At 43.8% G+C, this 18814-nt stretch overlaps 1 long non-coding RNA gene across 1 annotated transcript in view; it reads right to left on the bottom strand.

The window, feature by feature from the left end:
- Window positions 1-4091: 4091 nt before the first annotated feature.
- Window positions 4092-18814, bottom strand: part of LOC128349333 (uncharacterized) — a 30876-nt gene continuing 16153 nt past the window's right edge. The window contains exon 4 of the long non-coding RNA XR_008318748.1: window positions 4092-6286. This is a non-coding gene — a long non-coding RNA (uncharacterized LOC128349333). The remainder of the gene's footprint in view (window positions 6287-18814) is intronic.

Here is an 18814-nt window from a genome sequence, read left to right as displayed (position 1 = left end):
TGACTTGTATGGAACAGATCAAATGGATTTCTTTATAATGAATTGAACAGCTCTTCCTTCGGAATACATTTAGTTCTGTAAGTGTGATCTCCATCAAGTGAAATCATAGATTGTCTTTGTTCCAACTTAGGTTGAATTTGTTTCTAGTTCTGTACTATTTTGCATGTTCATATAAAGGGTATTTAGTTACTATTCTCTTATATCATTAGTGTCTGTTATATATTCTTTATCAAAAGGCCTTTTAATAATATGATGGGGAACTGTTTGGCTTATGTTTTCTGGTATGCTCCATGACAAAGGATATTCAAAGAAGGAGACTGCTAGAGCAATCAGCTGGACAAAGGAGAGAGAGCAGGGAACATCACACCCTCTGGCACAGACTCACTCAATTCTGCTAAGGATAGAGAAGAAATGTTAGGTAGAGTTTGACTCAACTTTTGGATCTTCTTAACAAACAAGGAGGGAAGAGAGCTGGCATCTCTTTTATTCCTTTTTGCAGTGTTCAGGTGGGTCTCTTCTGTATTTCACCTGCTTATGCCATAATGTGAGGGCATTTCCTTGGGCTTGTTGCAGGTCTTTTGCAACTGGACCTGAGTATTGCCTTCTGAAGAAAACACTTTGTCAGAATGACAGTTTATCTGGAATCAGAGGCGCTCTTACCCCTGGACTTCTGGGCCCAAGTCCAGGACCTCCACAGCCCCTGGGAGTCCCCAAATCCTCTTTAGTCTGTCCCAGGTGGTGTGATCGCTTGGCCCCAATTTGCAGGGGAGGGGAAGCCTCCAAAGGTCTTTAGACCCAGGCTCCAGAATTACCTAGGTGCACGTCTGTCTGGAATGCAATTCTCTTCCAAGTAGAGTTGCCATGCCCACCAGAATTCCATGTATCACCCAGATTTTAAGCATCTTGCCCGGATGGCTTAGCTCGCCCGGATTCGCTCAGATTTCAACTTTCTTTTTTTCTTTTTTTAAAAGGCTAAGCTCTAGCCCTTGTAGAAGCAAAGTTATGGAGCAAAACATGCAGTCACTATTCTGCTCAACCGCTGGACTTGGATTAAGAGGAAGGGCACAGGATGCTAGCTGGGAGGGTTTCACTTCCACAAGTTCAGTAATTCTCTGAGGAATGTTGCCTTGTTTTTTATCAGCAGGGGGTCTCTTTTGGGCTCTTGAGAGGGATAGCTTGCTTTTGATGTGAATCACAACCTTCCTGTGTGTTGCAATGTTTAAGGACTTTCTTGGCTTTGCATTCAAAGCACCATTGGTTTCAATGAGATCTTCTCTCAAATAAACGTGTACAGAATTACAGCCTTAATTTAAAAGCTGTGCATTTTTTGTTTCATTGCTCCTGCTAACTTGGCAAAGAGGCACCTTTTTAACACGATGATTCTCTTTATTTAGCAGGGGGAGAGTAACTGGCCCTGTCCACCCCCAGCACAGTACCTCCAGTGACTGTTGCTGGTGTCTCTTATGTATTTTATTTTTAGATTGTGAGCCCTTTGGGGACAGGGATCCATCTTACTTATTTATTATTTCTCTGTGTAAACTGCTTTGGAAACTTTTGTTGAAAAGTGGTATATAAATTGTTGTTTTTGTTGTTGTAAGTATGTCAAGGAAAATGGTCAGGCAAAGATATCCTCCCAGTAACTATTGTTGGTAGATATCCAGAGCAAATGCAAGTCAACTAGAAAGTGCAGCTGCTAATTTGCACATGCAAATTCTTTGCAAGCCAATTTATACAATATGCAAATTGGGAACCTGAATTTGGAGAGCCAGAATATGGCAACCCTACTTCCAAGCAATCATAGAGTCAGAAAATGGCTGAGGCTCGAGTTTAGGAAGTTCACTGAAGTACACCCCCCCCACCCCCCACCCCACCCTGCAAATGGCAAAGCAAGTGGGTCTGGCAATACTACAGCCCCATCTGCAGGCCACATCAATACTGGGAAGTTTCATTTGATTTGTTTAGGCCTGAATGGAGGCAATTATTCTAGTCCCACTACAGATACTAATGTAGCATTTCTTGGGTGAGTGTATTATTGCTAATAGCTGTCCCGCGCTATTTGAGGCCGGCTGTTCCCCCCTCCCTCCTGCCCCACTCTCTTGCCCCCTTCCCCCTCCCTCCAGCCACACTCTCTCTTTCCCACTCACTTCCTTTCCAGTCTCTCTGCTGCTTCCCCACCACTTTCTCATCTCACCGTCTGTCCTGCCGCTGCCTCCCGTCCCCCCGGCAGCCAGGCTGGGCTTTGCCGCCACCGCCTCCCAGCGGCCAGCCGAGACCACCTCCCCAGGCCGTTTTGCAGCCTGCCATCACAATCCTCCGCCATTTTTGGGCCCCCCGAACTCTCGCCCAATGCCAGGAACTCTTGCGAGAGTTCTGCTGCCAAATCCTGGGCACGCATACCGGCTAAGAGAATTAAATATATAGATGATGCGGTTAAGAATCATCACTGTGTTTATCCTGTATATATGTGAACTTTACATTCTCTTCCCGCATTTGTACAGTATATGCATTCCTATATCTGCTAGCTGAGAATAACACTTCATGCTTTTGACAAAGTAGGCTGTAGTCTGTGAACGCTATGCCACAAGAAATAGGCTGGTGTTGAAGGTGCCACAAGACTGTTCTTTCCCCTCACATTAGCCAGCCTATAGGATGTATTCACTCTAGTGTTGGAGGTGGACTTCTATTAGCCATTGTCCCATCTGTCAATCATATGGCTCTTCTTTCCATTCCATCCCACCCCACCCTCTTTGTTTTCTGCCTTATCAAAAAAAACCAACACCACCACCCACCAAAAAACCCCTTTTATTTTGAAATACTACATTCTACTCTATTCTGTTATGTCTTCTGTACATTTTGTGTTGAAGTCACTTGAATTTGGGGAGTTTACTGATGTATACAAGTCTCTGTGACCAACTAAAATGGGTCACTTCATGACTATCTACTCTGGTAATAATCTGCATAGCCTTGTTGTAAATCTGGTCACCTGAGTACAACCACTCAGCTGACTTTACAAAAAGCCAGATAAAAACAGTGTCTTTCCAGTACTTTAATTGCCTCATGGACAGTGCATTATAGGAACAAAAGAAAACATACCACATGAGCTCTGGGACGGAATTCTCTGGCTGGTATGATGCAACCTTTTCCTCTTCCCTATAAGAAATAGCCAGCATATGTTTTCACCAGTCCCATGTGGCACCTGTGTGCTAGAAAGTCCCTCATGTGTCACAGGAGGGGACACCCTACAAATGAACCCCAAGCTGTCCTGAGGAGGGGCTAGGAGGGAGGTCTCCACAAACAAATGTCAAATTGAACTACTTCATCTGTGCCACAGTTAGCTCCAAATGCCACTGTGAGGGCTAGAATTCTTCCCCTGAGACTTATGACCAAGTAAGAATAAGTGGCTAGAAGCAAAGAGAGAGTGTTAATCTTAGAAGTTGTTTTGTAGACAAGGGATTGTATTCAGACTCTACGTTCCACTCACTTCCTAGCACTCATGCAAGGGAGTTGCAATTTTCACCAATTGCCTTCATTCTCCAGCTCCCCGCCCTGGTTGCATGCTCCTGAGAAAATCTTCAGGAGTAGATTTTTTTTGGGGGGGGTACAGGGGACTGAATCCCCTGTGCCCCCCACCACTTTGTGCTAATACTAGATAGTCACCTTTTGCTCGTGCAACATGGGATTTGGATCGAACTTACAGAGTGGAAATGCCTTTGTCCCATTTCAACATGATTTTTAAAATCCTCAGATCCACATGGGACTGAGCTTCATAAAAAAAATCCTCAAAATCCATGTGTAGAGAGCAGAGGGGAGGGGGAAGCTTAAATTTATCTGGGAATATTTCCTGTTTGGAAAGAGAGTATTCTATATGACTCCTTCCCCCACCTCAGACCATATACTGTTGTGAACCAAGCCTGATTTGTATACTAGATATGCTCCGGAGCTAGCATAGGAAATTAGGCTGGCTTCACCAGTGTAAAGTGGCCAGTTCTTTATACAGTGACCATATATACTATAACGACCATGTATACTAGACCATGTGTAGTCTGGGCATGAAGGTAGAAAGAAGAAGACCCAAAAATACTTCAAACAATTCAATGGGCTTTATTGATCATTGAAGAACAACAGCATCAATCTAAGTGAGCAGAGAACAGAACAATCAATCTGAACTACTAATAATATTTCAATCATGGCTAGCAACAACATCAACCCAGTGTTCCTAACTATCGTGTGTGTGTGTGTATTAAATCTTCCTAGAGCCTAACATAATTCAAATATAGATGGGAAAGGGGGGGAGGTAAGGAAGGTGCAGTAGTATGGTTGGGGAAATCAGGAATTAGTAGAGAGACAAGGGAGGGGAAGAAGGGGGAAGGAAAGAGGGATCCCAGGGCTGTAGAAGCAGCATATTACCAGGATCTGAGGCTTGGGAGCAGTGAGGCTTCAGATGGAGGAGAAACACTGGTGCTTGGAAAACAGGAGCTTGGGGTGCGATGCAAGCTTCAAGCAGTCATGCAGGCTGGGGGCAGGTGCTCAGAGCGAAGTGGGGAGCGAAAGCAGCATGGCTGGGGGAAGTCTTGACTTCTGACTGCGCAGCAGAGGTCACAGACATTCCCTTCACCCGAGAAAGAGTTCCTGCTTTAGCCCCGCGGCTTGGAACAGCGAACCCTAGGATCGTTCTTGAGCAAAATCTGCTGGTTAGGCAAAGCTTGCGAGCTCTCTGTTCAGTACACTCCATCCTTATAGTTGTTTCTACCTTTGATCTCCATAGAATCTATTCAAAATATCCTCATCCTTCCTGGATCTCCAAAAGGTGACAATTTGCTGCTACCATCTGGATATTGTCTTTTAATTATTAATATTAGTTCAGGATATTAGCTCAGTCCAGGGTGAGCTCCATCTCCTATTAGCTGCTGTTTTGGGGAGGAGATTGTTCTGTGCAGATTTGCCTAAAGCAAATCTGCATCTCTGAGCTTGCAAATGGGCATCCTTTCTTGTCCCCAGATTTCCGGGGTCCCAAAAGTGTTAAAAGGTGTGAACAAAAGAAGAATAAAAGCTATATTTGTGAGACAGTGATTAGATAATTTTCTTTTGTGTACATCTACCTGGAGTGAAATTCCTAAAGACAGCAATTGGGTGTAACAATACTCCTAATTCTACATACTGAATGACCCTCAGAGAGAGACAGGATTATCCCCTTTGGGCAAAGCACAGCAATAATCAATGATTAACATAGACTTTTTTTGCAGGAGGAAATGTGAGCCCAGCTCTTAACTTCCCCCAAAGACATTACCTGAAAGCAAGCTTAGGCAATTTTTAGGAGTTTAATCATTTAACTCCATTTGAATTCCTGTTGCAAGGAGTTCAGTGGTACTGGTAAAGATCAGAACTCAATCTGGCCTGCTGGGCTATGAGTTCTGATTCAACATGAATGAGCTGGCACCAACATATTCAAATTGCTAGTGTATGTAAATATTCCTGCCATGCATCTGTCAAGGCATTCCACAGTGATAGTACTTGGATATGTGTGAGACACCTGAAACCAAGCCTGCCATTGAGAAACAATGCCGGATTGCCTCTTCCTTCACAGAGCAATTACTGTCTGTCCAGAGGCAATTCATGAAGCCTAGATGTCATGTACTGGTCAGTTCATCTTGAGTTCAGGCCTTAATTGATTCCTTAATAAAATGGAATCAGACACAGGCCTGGATTCCATATAATTCTGGGTTGGTACCTCTGGGTTCAATGTTGGGGTCAGGGTGTCCCCAACAATACATTCCAGAAAAACAGAACAGTATGTATTTTCAAGACTACAATTCCATCAATGCTGCCCAGAGCAATTTACAACCCCCCACCCTGAACAAAATCACAAAATAATTCTCAGTCTAAGGCTAGATTATGTTAAGGACAGCCTTCACCTCTATTAGCTTACTCGTGCTTTACAATCAGCCTTGCAAGCCCGATTCTCTGGCCTGCCATTGACTAATATCCAATGGTGGTTGCTGAGGGCAGAGTTTTCTGTGGTGCCACCGCTGCTGTAGAATTTTCTTCCTTGGGACGTTCAGCGAATTTGCACCATGACAGCTTTGAAATGTGCTGTTGAGGCATTTCTGTTTCACAAGGCTTTTCACTGACTTTCTACTGGATAGATGGTACTGTAATTCAATGCTAGAGCATCTGCTTTGAATGCAGAAGGTCCCGGGTTCATTCCCTGGCAGCATCTGCAGGTAGGGCTGGGAAAGACTCCTGCATGAAACTTTGGAGAGCTGCTATCATTCAGTGTAGACAAAATCTGAGTGTAAACAGTGTAGACAAAACTGAGTTAGATTGACCCAGTGGGTTAACTTATCATCATTAAGGCCGGGGAAATTAGAAGGTCTTTGCTTGCTGCCAAAAATAAGTGTAGAACCAGATGAGCCACCATGGGAAGAGCATTCCATAACTGGGGTGGCCTCACTGAGAAGGTTCTCCCCAGTTGTGACCTATCTAACCATGGATAGTGAAGGCATTTTATTTGTTTTGTTAGTCTGTTTATCAATCATATTTCTATACCACCTGACATGTGCATACCTCGGCAGTGTAATAAGTTTAAAAACAATATAAAAATGATTAAAACAATTATGATATAAAATCAATTAAAATTAAACAAAAGCCTGAGAAAACATGTGCATCTTAATAGTCTTTTAAAAAACAGCCAGAGATGGAGAAACTCTTATTTTAACAAGGAGTACATTCCAGAGCCCTGGGGCAGCCACAGAGAAGGTACCGTGTAGCCACCAAACTGGTGGTAGCCATTACCTACCAGTCGATCTTAACAGGTGAGAGGGTTCATGACAAAGGAAGAGCTCTCTTAAGGACCCTGGACCCAAGCCACTCAAGGCTTTATAAGTAATAACCAGGACTTCGTATTTCACTCGGAAACATATTGGCAGCCAGTGCAGTTCTTTTAAGATCAGTGTTATATAGTCTCTTCAGGTTATCCCAGAGACCAGTCAGGCTGCCACATTCTGCACCAACTGTAGTTTCTGGAATATGTACAAAGGCAGCCCTATGTGGAGATCAATATAGTAGTCAATATGCTGATGTGCATATGCTAGAAGTTACCAGCATATGCCCCACTGTTTTAAGATTTTCCTCAAGAAATTGGTGAAGCTGATGTCAGGCAATGCTGATAAAAGGTGCCCCTGGCCACTGCCTCAGCCTGAGAAACCAGAGAGAGTTTGGGATCCAGGAGCACTCACAAGCTACATACTTGTTCTTTCTGGGGGAGTGCAACCCCATTGAGAGCAGGCAGATCTAAAGGATCTCTTGAGTTCTGAACCCCCCCACCCCCCATCTTATTTGGATTCAATCCCTCATCCAGCCCATTATCATCGCCATTTAGAGAAGTTATGCCATTATCTGATGAAACTGATACGGAGAAATAGATTTTGGTGTTTTCCTCATTTTGATAACACTCTGCACCAAATCTCCTGATCTCTCCCAGTGGTTTCATGTAGACGTAAAAAGCATTGGAGACGATATGGAGCCTTGTGGAACACCATACATTAACTCCTGCTTTGCAGCGCAACAGTCTCCAAGCAACACCATCTGGAATCTGCCAGAGAGGTAGGAATGGGACCACTATAAAACAGTGCCACCCAATCCCAACTCCCTCAGGCGATCCAGCAGGATAGCATGGTTGATCATATCGAAAGCCACTGAGAGATCCAAAAGGATCAACAGTCATACTCCCTCTGTCAATATCCAGTTGATCATTCATCAGGCCGACCAAGGCAGTCTCAACCCCTGGGCCAGTCACTTCTCTCTCAGCCCAACCTACTTCACAGGGTTGTTGTGAAATAGAAACTCAAGTATATAGTACACCGCTCTGGGCTCCTTGGAGGAAGAGCGGGATATAAATGTAAAATAATAACAACAACAACAACAACAACAACAACCCCATATAGTCTCCCCAAAAGCCAGTTTGAAATGGGTCTAGATAATCTGTTTCCTCCAAGACTGCCTGGAGCTGACAGGCAGCTCTCAGTCACTTTGCCCACCCATGGAAGATTGGAGACAGGTCTATAATTGGCTAACTCTGAGTAATCCAGTGCAGGTTTTTTTCTAAGTATGGTCTAATGAGATAGCCTTTAATAATATGTATCAGACCCTCTCTGACAGTACTATTGGCAGATGAAATGAGCCAAGTCAGGGAGAGTCTCTGACTATGAGCTCAGTATTGGTCTTCAATTTTTCAATATCTCCTTGTATAATATTTATTTAACTATTTAGTTTGCAAAGCTTCAGGCAGGGCCTCTTTGTTCCAATTATTTTTGTACACCACCTACCTCATTTTAAGTGCTTAATTAAAAAATTGTATTTATTGTTAATCCCTAGAGTCCCTCATTGGTTAACATGCTAGAAGAACCTACTTGTTTCTTTATTCTCAGAATTTGATAGGAGGGCTTTATTAAAAGAGAGGTGAAATCATCTATAGCTACACACATTTTACTTTTTAAAAATGAGATAATTTAGGTTGTGTTTGTTTCTCTTCCCAGGTGACAGCTTAATTTCTAAAAAGAAAATATAGCTTGTGAATACTTGTGATTCTAAGTTCACTTTTCCTTAGAAGATGCTGCAGTATCTTTTTTTCCTGCCCAGATTGTGAAATTGTTTGATGAAATGTTTGTACAAAGCTGACACAAGGTATGTGCAAAGTCTAACGATCCATTTAATTTTTGAACAAATATTAGTGGGAAACTGTTTTGTGCAGTTCCCCCAGGCCTCAAACATCCAGCTTCTTCTTATCCTCCTATTAGACATTTATTGACATTTGATTAACAGCACTCCTTCCCCCTGCTTCCATTAGTACCTCTGTGGATTGCACAGGGATTTTTCTCATTTCCCCCAGTCTACCTGGGCAAATAACCATTCCCCCACTTTCTTTCTTTCTTTCTTTCTTTCTTTCTTTCTTTCTTTCTTTCTTTCTCTGTCAGTTTATTGGAACTAGCAAACTTCCAGTCACATGTGGTTTGGTTTGCTACAAACCATGTGCAACTCACTTTGTTGGAAATCTATTTGCCTCTAAGAAGTCAGGTTTCTAACTTATGCTTGCACAGCTCTTGGTTATAATTTACTGTTGTGACACTAGTAATGTGGCCCAGTGATCAAGCAAGAATATGAATCATTGACCCCATGCCACCCCGCAAATGGTGGTTGAAATTCCCTCAGCTTCAAAAACTGATTGCCTTGCACTGTGGTGGGCTGCTAGTGAAGAAATGATAAGTCTAGAGCCCCTTTGACATCATGTAAACTACTTTTACAGTTATTTGCATGCTGGCCAAAGGGATGGTGGGCAAAGGTTATTGTCTAGTTGGAGAATTCAAACTTGCTATGCTTGTGTGGCCGATGGAGGAAAGCTGTCATGCACACAGTTCCAGTTATTCCCCATGTTGGTATCACATATCATTGGCTATCCTTCAAAGCCATAGACCCAACTTGACCATGAGCCAAAGGTGAAGGCAGGGCAAGGTGTGGTGGGTACTTGGTAGTCTTGTGAAACAGTTTGATTAGAGGCTAAAGCTAATCTAATTGAAATGTCAACTCATTATCCATGTCACTTTTGTGAATTTTCCATTTGTAACATTCCTTGAAACTTGTCCTGGGTCATACCTAGCTGCTGTGCTGCATGAGAGCAGGGTGAAACAAAGGATGAAGGCAATATCTAGTGTGGTAGAAGGTAGGGATGTGTATGAGGCAATTTTGCTCTGGGAAGTGCCAAACCAGCTCGGGCACCAACAGTCAAACCGGCTCAATGGGGCAGGGAGCTGTTCCCTTAAGGAGTGCCTTACCTGCTCGTCCCCATCCCCCTGCTTTTCTGCCAGTGGCGCCTACCCTAACAACAGCCATGCAGGGCTGCAGCACTGTTCCCTACAGCCTTCACAAGGCGTTGGCACGCACATGGCCAGCATGCACATGTACCCGCCATGTGCATGCCAATGCTGTATGGAGGCTGCGGGGAAGAGCACCGCAGCCCTACAAGGCTGTTGGTAGGGCGAGTGCCGGTGGAAAAGTGGCAGGGCAGGGATGAGGAGGTAAGGAGCTCCTTACTAGATCCTTAACTCCTTACTAGATCCTTACTAGATCCTTAACTCCACACTCTGCCAGGCCATGTACGAACTGTTCATGCAAATCTCTAATAGAAGGAAATCTCCTAGTTGCTCAAACCAGTGAGCATGTCTAACCTGGAAACCTACAGGGAGTATCAGCAGATACTCCCTGCTAATTAGGTAAAGAAGCACCTTTTAAAGTGGCGATTCTCTTACATTTAGCAGGGTGGAAACAACTGGTCCTAATCAACCCCAGCACAGCATCGCTCCAGTCTATCTTGTGTTTCTTCTTAGACTGTACGCTCTTTGGGGACAGGGGAACATCTTGTTATTCTTTTTCTATGTAAATCACTTTGAGACTTTTTCATTGAAAAGTAGTATATAAATAGTAGCAGTAAATAAGTAGACTTATGGTCTCCTTGACCGGTGTGGTTCTTTCCCTTGGCCAGAGCTGGGTGGTGGTGCACAAGTGGCATCACACAAAAAATCCTCACTTGAGATCTCACAGGTCATCAGAACTGCTGCAAACTTGAGTCCTGACACCTGTCTTCCTAAGCCTTCCTTTTTCTTAATCAACCCAAGTTCTTTAAAAAAAAATCCTTTAATATTGATATTCCGAGATGAAAATCTTGATCTTGCTTGTGTTTGTATTTGCTGCTGGGAAGGGAGCTATAAAAGGGCAATTAGCATTTCTACAGATCATTGGTTAAAATGATTTAACAAGCCCTTTCACAAAGTAATAAAAGCACCAAGAGTAATTACATCATTTTGCTCAACATTAAGAATAATGAGATTACACAAAACAGATGTCATTGGTCAGGCTGTTTAGGCATTCAATAAACCACTGTTCTTTAAGAACACATTGAGATATCTACATGCTTTTGCTTGTCTGCTCTACGTACTATTATATAAAGTTGCTGACATCCTGACTAACAAAGCAGTGGTGCAATGGGAGAAGCACCAGTGTAGCACCTGTGCTTCTGAAGAGTTCCAGACGAACACTGCACTGGTACTAGTATGTGTGTGGGAGGGTAGATTTCAGTGACCTCCCTTTCCCCAGGAAGTTTTGTGCCACCTGAAAATATGTCCCTAAGGGCTGTGTGACCCTCAGGGGTATATTTTGAGGTGGCATAGAGTGATTACTGGGAAAGGAGACGTCATCAAAATTTGTCCACACCATTGAGCCAGCAGTATAGCTGATTTAGTTGAACTTTTCAGAAGTGCTTTTCCCATTGCAACAGTTAGAATGTCAGCCAGTGTATAACAAACACAACTAACAAAGAAAACACACACACACACGCGCGCACACACACACAAACACACACACACACACACTTAAATGAAATTATGGAAGGGGAAGTAAAATCTGCATTTATCCCAGAGATTGCTAAGTAAAATTCTGTCTGAAATGCTTTGTGATAAATGGTTTCTTTGCCATTGACGTTTCTTTTTGCAGCCAAGTGTCATTCCGACAAAGATGCTGAAGAAATTGTTTCCTTCTTCCAGGTAAGTAAGAAAAAACGTTAGAAGAGTAACAAGAATAGATTAGAGGGGAGAGGAGATTGAGGGACCAAGGGAAGATACATTTAAGGGGAACTCCAAGTTAAAGAAGGGATAGACACACAGGCCACAGGCAGACTTGGTACATACTGTATGATTATTAAGAATCACAACTCTTGCAGTCAAAGCATTCAAAACCAATATTCTATATGCTGATACATTTGATCTTGAGTCACTGGTTAGAAATAACATGGAATATATTTGATCAATAGTCTCTATTGCTTGAAACAAAGGGATGAGGTATTTGTGTGGTGGGTTTTTTTGTTGTTTGTTGTTTAGTGGACACTTTCAGGAACTTAGGACAACAGTCTTCCAATTTCTTATCCTCAGGAAAGATTTTTCCACACTGATTTGTCTGCTAAGAGAATTCTTAGTATGTTGCAGAGAATTCTGGGATAATATTCGAAGACTATCTCATACCAGCCCTCTTGTTAATTGCAGGAGGAGAGGGAGTGATGATGAAGCCCATTTCTTTGGCCTGATGGGACCAACTGCCACCTGGCTCTATCCTCTCTAAGATGATATCAGTTCCCAACTATCTTGTACTTGCTAGGCGGAGAGACAATGAGGCTTCTTTCCATTGACCTGCTGGAACCATTGGGCAGCAGAACTTCCAGATTCCATTGCAGCCATCCTGTAACTGCAAGAAGGAGAAGCTGGAGACACTGAGTTGTATCCAGAGGAAGTTAGTCATGACCAAGCACCATTGAAATAAATGAGATAAGTTGGTCATGGCTAATTAAAATCCCCTTTAATTTCAATGGGCATTTAGTTAACTTTAATTTTATTTGGGCACAGTCCCATTTATAGTTAAATTTATATACTGCCTTTCATACATTAACCCCAAGGTGGTTTCAGCTAAGAGACAGGGCCTCTTCCAATGGGATTGTCAGGCAGAAAGAACCATTCAGGAGCAGGTGATCCTTCAACTAACCAATAAGACCTCTCCCCCCTTTCCACTGGCTTGCTGGGACAAGCTGCCACTTGTCCCAGCCCAGAACAGTGAAGATCATAAGCTCCAACTGTCCTCTATTTTTCAGGGGCATCCTTGTTTTCTGGAGTCTGTTCCTGGTAAATCACTTTCCTTAAATTTGACTTTTGGGGATGCCTTTTTAAAAACAAAACAAAACATTAATATGTGCACATGAGTGCACGAGCTTCCCTTCTGTTCCCTGCCCCCATACCTATATAGATACTGAATGTAATTGAATGTATTTTGAGTTGTAATGGTTCTAAGTACAACCAAATCCAACTGTGAAATTAAACACTTGATTAAATATTCTTCAGTTTTAAAAAAGGAAATGGTATCATCAGGTTACTACATGTTTGTTTCAGAAACCAGCATAGGCTACTAAAAGGTAAATGAATCCAATGATATCTGGCAGGGAAGTGCCATCAGCAATAGTTGAGGGAGGCTTGCTGAGGCTACAATTGTGGTTTTAGGGATTGTATACATGCACACACAAGTGTTCCTAGTTTCACCGGACATCATTCTTTTCTCACAGGTTGTGGGACAGACCTCTTGGGCCTCACCTTTGCCCTGTGCGGACTGCAGGGGCATCTCTGTCATTAGGCAAACTGAGGCAATGGCCTCAGGCGGTGAGTGTCCCCCACCATCAAGCCCCCATCCCAGCCATGGACCTCACTCCACCCGCCTTCTGCTTTTCCCAGCTGCCATCCCTCCTCCTTTCTGATGCCTCTGATTCTCTTCCTGGCTCCTTTTCCACACCAACCCCACCCACTCCCCTGGGCCAGAGCCAGCTGAGACCACCCCTCTTTCCTGTTCCCTCGCCCCCTTTCCCCCTCCCCCTATTGGGGTGTGCTTTGACTACTGGTGCTGCTCAACATTGTACGCCTTCCTGCTTTGCTGTGCTGTGCTGCACCCCAGGAGATGCAGAATGGAGAAGATGGCGCCATCCAGGTGTGGTGCATGCTGGGGAGACAGCAGAGTTTCACCCACTCAGAGGCGTATCTAGGGAAAATAGCGCCTAGGGCAAGCACTGAAATTGCGCCCCTGTCCATGCATCTGACATACATTTTTCAGATAACTTTACCATAATATCAGCTCAAAAATACAATTCCAGACACTTTCAGGAGAAACAGGTTGTAAGCAACACACACATGCATACACACACACATACAACCGCACATGTGGCACATATGTGCCAGTCGCCTTCCCAAGGAATCGCAGCACATCTATGTGCTGGGCATGCCTCCATAGAGCTAAGCAGTGAAAGCTCTCTTTAGCAAATGCTCTGCCACCTCAGCACACCTCAGTACAGGTTGCTGCCTCCAAGAAATTCAGGGATGTGTTTTTTCTGTCCAAACAGCTTTTGCCTTAAAGGGAGATGGCTGCAATGGGAAAACCTAGGGGCCCCAAACAATCTGAAATTATCCAGCAGCTTACAATAGGCTTGGATCCAGCAGCCTGATCAGGAAGGTGAAAGTTGCAACTAGCCACAGAACAGCAAAACAGTGTGATATTCAGTTTGTTTGGTTTTTTTAAAAGCACCACACTAGTTAAAGGCAGGCACTTTCCAAGTTTGAAATCCCACAAACTTTATAATCAGATTACTTGACAAACATTCAGATAAAGATAGAGCTCTGTATAGAGAATTAAACAGCATGTGAGTGAATATTTCCATTTTATTCCTTGCCTCCCCCCCTTCAGTTTTGCCAGCTTACAAGGTATTAAACCAACATTGTCTTTTAAAGGGATGTTTTGTCCACTTACTTTTGTGCCTTTTATATCTGTTTTTTAAATGCTCGGGTCCCTTGCCAACAACTTTGCATTCTTCTGACTCCCTAGATCAGGGGAAAATCTAGACTTGAGTCTTGCAGCGGCCATTTGAGCATGTGCGGTGGCCATTTTTGTTTTCAGCAGCCTTTTTTTTATTTTAAAAAAATGGCTGCCGCACATGCTCAAATGGCCCCTGCAAGGTCCTATGCCTTGTCAGGCCTTGCAGAGGCCTTTTGAGCATGTGCAGTGACCTCCAAAATTACCACCACACTGATCTTTGTAGGCCCAAATGGGCCTGAAAATTAGCCTGAGACAGGCTGTGGCAATGATCTAAGAGGCCGGCTGGGGGAGGGGGAACCTTTGCAGACACACCCCCAGCAGCCCTTAGGAAGCCCCCCGAAGGGGCTACAAGTAAAAAAAATCTTAAAAAAAAATAATAACCCGCAAATTGGGGAGGGGGTGAGGAGCAGCATGGCACTGGTCCCCCCCCCAGTGGTGCCTAGGGCACGCGCCCTGGCTGCCCTCCCTAGTTTCACCTATGCACCCACCCCATATCCTTCTGGTTGCTGCTTCTTAGCCTTCAGCAGCACTTGCTTGCCCATTCTTCACTCTGCTGTCCCCCCAACACACACTGCACTGGTATGATTTTGCCTTTTCCATTATGAATCTTCAAGGGAGATAGTGGAGTAGCAGTGATGGACCCCAAGCAGGCAAAGCAGCTGGATGCTCAATGCTGTGACAGCAAGAGCAGCCCCGGCAGCCAGAACGTGCTGGGGTGGGGGAAGGAGAAGGAGGGCAGTCTCAGCAAGCTCTGGCCCAGAGTGTGAGACGGGAGTGGGGGGAGATGGCATGTTCCCTCTCAAGCAGCCAACTGTACCAGGCCACCATTGACAGACTGACAGTGTAGTCTATACCCAAAGCTGTCTTGTGAGCTGTATTGCAAGGGAAAAGCGCAAACTCTCTTTCAGAAAAGATTGTCTTTCACTATTGATCTTCTTCTCAAGGGAACCTAATAACCACTAGTTTGGGGTATTTCTGTGCTTCAAACATATTGGGTTCATACTAGTTTAACTAACAGGGCTTCTCTCAAAGAATCCTTGGAATTGTATTTGGTGGAGATAATTCCGCTATCCCCCTTCACAAAATGACATGCCCTGGTGCTTTGGGTAAAGAGGATAACTGTTCAATCCGTTTTAAACCCATGGTGTAGATATGTAGTTACTGGCTTGACTTCATTAAGTCTGAAATAGCTGGTTTCAAATGTTCTGCTAGGATGATTTAAGATGACCCTCCCGTGTTAACACCCATTCGGCTATTATGATGCTGCCTTGACTCTGGCCTTAAATTGCTTGGGATGCAAAGCTGCACCTGAAAGCTTTTCTCCAAGAGAAGCTCTGGTTATGCTGGTTTGGTGCCAGGGCCGGTTTAAGCACGCTGCAACTACTGCAACTGAAGGGGGCCACAGAATTGGGGGGGGGGGACTCATACTTTTCTGGCATCTGTGCAGAAGAACAGCAAGAGGAGCTGGGGAGGGGGGAGTCTCAGAAGCCATACTCTCGCACGACAGGATTTCAGACAGGCTGGCCCTCTGCCAATACTGAGAGGAAGAGAGGCAGGAACCAAGGGGCAGTCGAGGATGACTTGTCACTTACTGTGTGCAAAGCAGGGCCTCTATCCCGAAAAGTTTCCCCTGGACATAGGAAGCTGCCTTGCACTGAGTGAGGACTTTGGTCCACCTAGCCCAGTACTGCCTACCCTGACTGGTTTCAGCTCTTGAAGCTCCTCCCCAGCTCTTCTACCTGAGAATCTTGCAGCTAGAAATTGAACCTAGCACCTTCTGAATGCAAAGTCTGCAAACTGAATTCCTTAAATTAATCATACTCAGTGTGAAGAAGTCCTTCCTTTTCTCCATCCGAAATCTCTTGCCAATCAGCTTCATTGGATGACTCCACAAAGAAAATGAGGCAAATAGAAATGAGGAGGGGAGAAGTTGCTTGGAGGCTATTAGTTCCCTTTCTTTTGTTCTAGATCAGGGTTTCTCAACGTGTGGGTCCCCAGATGTTATTAGACTTCCATAATCCCCAGCCCCAGCGGCCTTTGGATGGGAATTATGGGAGTTGAAGTCCAATTACATCTGGGGACCCACACATTGAGAATCCCTGTTCTAGATTGTTGCCAACTTAGCAGAGGCAGAAGAGTAGTTGAGGGATCAAGGTGAGGACAACCTCTCCACTCTTTAGCCCAAAGGAAATTAGCTGTACATAGGGCCCCCAAACCTAGTTTTGCAGGATGTTCCGACATGTCTCAAACTGGCCCTATTTGGTGCAACAGACAGATGATGCCTGGGAAAGAGCACGGTGTATGCATTGTTTCAGCAACATCTTCAATGATCTGGCTCCTCGCTAGATTTAGTTTGGATAGGGAAGCTTTTAAAGAAATTCTTACAGCTATAAAAAGGACGGGCAATGGAGGTGGCATGTGGGTAGGGATAAAGAGACCAATTAACCAATTTTTCTTGTCTCTTCCCTCATACCCAGACATCTTCTGTACAATCCCCAGTTTTGATGTATTATTTTAATTAATCCAAGTCTCTTTGATTTCTGGGGGGAAGAAAAAGCAGGTTAGCAAATGTAACAATGCTCGAGAGTTTCTTTATCGTAAAAGACACATAATTTCAACCATTTAATAAGGTAGATTTATTCTGGGTAGTTGAGTTTGCCCATGCACTCAAACAGCCCTCCCCAAAGACAACATTAAAAATGTGATTAGTTAGCTGCCATCAATAACACAAAATAGAAAAACACTCTCTGAAGGGACAGCTTTGTGGAGGGCACTGCACAGTGTGTAGTAAAAATATATGGCCTAATAAGTTTACATTTGCAGGCTCATTTGTTAAAACTCTTGAATTTCTAATTTGTGTCGGAAAGATAAATGGATGGCGCCTCCGTAAAGTGTGAGATTAATACTGATAGATGGGGATTCAGTTTTGTGCTAGGCTCTTGCTTCCTTGCGACCCAGTAGGCAGTTTAGGGGGGAAACCAAATGTAAATAAAAAGGACAGGCATTATTTACATTGGTCAGGACCAATTACTTGGGATATTGTTCTTTGCAACTTTATAGGATTGATGTAGATCACCTGTATCTAATTATTGTTTTACTGCATTTGGGTAATCAAAGCTTTTGCAAAGGGCAACTCGTTGCTAAAAGGGACTGGCAACCATCAGGTTTCCTGTGATATTTTTTGATGGTGACATGGTGGAAATGGAGCACCTTAGGATCCTTTGGGGGGGGCAGCATTGAGCAAACCAGAAAGATAAAACATCTTTAAGCTCAGTCACGTTCATTTCAGAATCCAAATTTGCAACTGGAAAGGACTTACACTCACCCTGTGAGGTACAGTAGCTTAAGTTGAGAGTGTGTGATTGGCCCGGAGTCATCTGCTGAGCTTCATGTCTAAACAGGGATTTGAGCCCAGGTCTCCAAGTCTAGTACACTATCCCCCTACATCACATTGGCTCTCTAGAGAGAGAGCCTGGGAAAGAAGCAGCATCCAAAGTGTGTTAATTTTTCTTTAACTGTATTTTATGATCTGGCTGCTTCAAGCAACCAGAATTCAGAATGGTTTGTTTGAAGAAACCAGTCCTTGTTTAGTCAAGCAGAGAATTTCAGGCTTGTTCAAGCATATTCCTTGCTTGACCTTCTGAGATCACCAACAGCTCACTACTCTAGAACTGTGAATGCCACCTGCACCCCCGCCTCACCGCCCCGAGCAACAATTCTGTTATTAACAACCCTTACCTTGGGATGAATGTAAAAAAACAACCCTGATCTTACCAAAAGTGAGGCATTTCACAAGTGCCCTGTGGATCAGACCAGGGTCCATCTAGTTCTGCATCCCGTTTTCAACTGTGGCCAGCCAGATGTTTTGAGTAGCCCATAAGCAGGGTATTAAAGCAGCAATCCTCTCCTGCTATTGATCCTCAGTAGCTGGTATTCAGTAACGTACTGTATACTGCCCCATAACAAAAAGCCATTGCTAGGTCTACCATGCATGAATTTGTCCAGTCCTTTTTTTAAAGCCATCTTGTGGCAGTGAATTCTATAAATTAATGATGCATATTGTAAATAGGTACTTCCTTTGTCTGATGAAATCTACCACCAATTAATTGGGTAACCCTGAGCTTTAGTGTTTACAGGAGAGGGAGAAAAGAGTATAATTTTCTCAGTACCAGGCATAACTACCGTATTTTATGGACTATAAGACTCACTTTTTTCCTCGAAAAATATCTGCCAAAATTCAGGAGCGTCTTATATGTTTTAACAGTTTAATATGTTAAAACTCTGAAAAACTGGATTAAAATTAAGGTGCGTCTTATAGTCCGTAGCGTCTTATAGTCCGTAAAATACGGTATATAAAACTCGGTTACAG

This window comes from Hemicordylus capensis, chromosome 3, assembly GCF_027244095.1.
Source record: "Hemicordylus capensis ecotype Gifberg chromosome 3, rHemCap1.1.pri, whole genome shotgun sequence".
In the NCBI taxonomy this organism is placed as follows: Eukaryota; Metazoa; Chordata; class Lepidosauria; order Squamata; family Cordylidae; genus Hemicordylus; species Hemicordylus capensis.
Note: the sequence above shows the minus strand (reverse complement) of the source record. Positions and strands in the feature narration are given on the sequence as shown.